This window comes from Nothobranchius furzeri, chromosome 3 (genome assembly GCF_043380555.1).
Source record: "Nothobranchius furzeri strain GRZ-AD chromosome 3, NfurGRZ-RIMD1, whole genome shotgun sequence".
NCBI lineage: Eukaryota > Metazoa > Chordata > Actinopteri > Cyprinodontiformes > Nothobranchiidae > Nothobranchius > Nothobranchius furzeri.
In genome coordinates this window covers 33311040-33313903 of record NC_091743.1, presented here as the reverse complement: position 1 = coordinate 33313903, position 2864 = coordinate 33311040, and the positions used below count along the sequence as shown (strand labels likewise).

General features: G+C 41.1%; 1 long non-coding RNA gene across 1 annotated transcript; it reads right to left on the bottom strand.

The window, feature by feature from the left end:
- Nucleotides 1-1956: 1956 nt before the first annotated feature.
- Nucleotides 1957-2397, bottom strand: LOC139068834 (uncharacterized). The gene is made up of 3 exons (XR_011520089.1): nt 2230-2397; nt 2100-2161; nt 1957-2029 (listed from the first exon to the last, which is right to left on the bottom strand). It is a non-coding gene; the product is annotated as an uncharacterized lncRNA (long non-coding RNA).
- Nucleotides 2398-2864: the final 467 nt, after the last annotated feature.

Here is a 2864-nt window from a genome sequence, read left to right as displayed (position 1 = left end):
CTTGCCGATAACTTCCTCCATCTGAATGACTCCAAAACAGAAGTAATCGTTTTTAATCCTCACAGCATCCCGGCTACTCATCTACCTGACCTCAACTATCTCTCACCTAATGTCTCCACTGTAATTTCCAACCTTGGAGTTAAAATAGACCAGGCTCTGAAGATGGATGCTCAGGTCAATAACACAGTAAAATCATGTTTTTACCACCTCAGGCGTATCTCTAAACTTAAGCACATCCTGAGTCTCCGTCTTCTCAAATCAGTAGTCCACACTTTCATCACTTCACGGCTGGATTACTCCAACTCCTGCTTATACGGCATCAGTAAAGCAGCTCAATCTAGACTTCAGCTAGTCCAGAATTCAGCAGCTAGGTTCCTGACTGGAGTTGACAGAAGACAGCACATTACACCAATTCTAAAATCTCTCCACTGGTTGCCCGTTCATCTCAGGATCAATTTCAAAATCATGCTTCTCACTTATAAATCCCTGAACAGTCAAGCTCCTCCATATCTGTGTCAACTCGTCCATTACTACAATCCGCCTCGTGCTCTCAGGTCTGAAGATAAGCTCCTCCTAGCTCTTCCAAACGCACGTCTGAAAAGCCGTGGAGAAAGGGCTTTCTCTGTCTGTGCTCCCAAGCTGTGGAATGCATTACCACTACTAGTGAGGCAAGCACCAACAATTAGCATTTTTAAATCTCGCATGAAAACTCACTACTTCAACCTTGCATATAATACATAGTCATGGACCACTTTCGACATCTGCATTCTTTCTACAATAGAATGAACTATAATTAACATCTGTATTACTGTGGTTCTTTCATATGTTTTTATCTGTTGTTTCACATTCCTTTTGTGTTTTTAGTGTTTTACGACTGTTAGTTCTATTATTTTCTTGTTTTCATTTTTTTTCTTATAAACTATGCTTTAAATGTCATTCTGTACGTGTTAATTAACTGTAATCTTTTAATGTACAGCGCCTTGTCTGGTTGTAATGCCATGTTGAATGCGCTTTATAAATAAAATGGTATGGTATGGTATGGTAATGGTATTTCCCACAATCTCAAACGTCACACTAAAATTAAACTTTTAGCTCTGATTTAATTATTTCCTTATTGATATCAGTTTTCCCTTTGTTGTAGGTAATCCTCGGGTGTCAGCAGGAGGAGGTGACCACCTGCATAACGGAGCACCCTGGTTCTGAGCCAGTTGCACCTTTGTGCAGCTCTTTGGGGAGACGATGCTCAGCAGGTTAAACAACTGTAAAATTGATTTTGTTCGTAGTTTTTGTTTAATCTCTTACATCACCAGTTTTTCTTTCTTACAGACACATTTCTCCATGTGGTCAGGTGGTGTTGGTGTGATCTGGGAGGGCACACTCATGTCGTCATCTCTTTGTGCCGTCTCCAGGATCCTGATGGGAGTTCTCTGTGCCTATAAAGCAGGAGTATTTACTTCTGGGCCTGGAGGGCCGGTATCCAGCATGTTTTAGTTTTAACTCTGTTTCAATACACCTGATTTCAGTCAGCAGATAATTAACAGGCTTCTGCAGAGCTGCTGCACAGGTAATTCAACCACTGATTCAAGTGTGTTGGAGCAGGGAAACAACTAAAACGTGCTGGATACCAGCCATCCAGGACTAGAATTGAATACCCCTGCTATAAAGCCTTCCTCCCTCCTCCGGACTTTAAACATTAGTGTTTTATTACGGTTTACCTGATTTAGTAAATACATCTCAATTTATAAATTTCCTGTTTTGGTGCCTGTCCATAAAATCCTGCATTAGACACCGAAAGCTGAATGGATGCCTTTCATTCACTTTGACATTCAATGTATTTTTAAAGATACACTTGAAATTAATATCAGCTGTTTAACAGAGTGGTGCAAAGTAATTGCTGATGTCATGATTTTTGCAACAACCTGACCTTCATGCAGAGAAACTCAGGAGACAAATGAGCTAAAAACAGTTTATTAAAATGTTTGACGGATGACTGAAGAGGTAACAGCTGGAGATCAGGAACCAGAAGCTTCTGCGAGGAAGAGCAGAGGTTAGTAAGAGGCAACAGGTCAGGGTTTTCTTAGACTGTGCAGGTAGCTTACAGAGTCTGAGAAACACCACAGAGATGGAGCCACAGGTTTTAGTGTTTAAAGATCAGAAGGCCCTGAGGTAAAATTGAGTGTTAGTAATGACTAAAGAATGACTTACAAAAGGAAAAGTTTAGGTACTTACGGTCTAAAATTGTAGCGCAGACGGGAGACAGCAGAATGGTGGCGAAACAACCAGAAGTCTGGGAGAATGACAGCATGAGTAGCAAGCGGGTGAGCAGAAGGTAGTGGGTAAGCCGACTGCCAGTATGGTTGTGTGATCAGGAGCTTCAAGGAAAGAATTCCCATAGATCTGCATAGAACATGAGAACGTAATGTAACCGGATTACAGGATACAATAAGATAATTAAAAGAAAAAATAAACAAATGGGCCAATAATTAGGTTCGGGGAGAATTGGAGGTTGTTTAAGAATGACTGGAGTCACGGGTATAGCATGAAACGGTTTATATACTAAATTTTAATAATAATGGGAAATATAACACATAAAGATAACACACAAAAACAGATGAAAACAATCGACAATAGTAAAATGCTCGGTATGAGATTTGATCATATGAGTCACAAGTCAGCCGGCGTCAAGTCAAATCCCCACGCTTGGGGTGAAAGTCAGAGTCCGGTGGTGCGATTTTTTCCTACCGCACCGTTGAGATTGTTCACAGAAGAGAGCAGTCTGCTCTTCAGTTACTTGAGATGTCCTGGTTCGTTCAGTGGTTAAGGCTCGCCATCTCCCTCGTCAGGAAGAAATCCAGTTCTCGTTC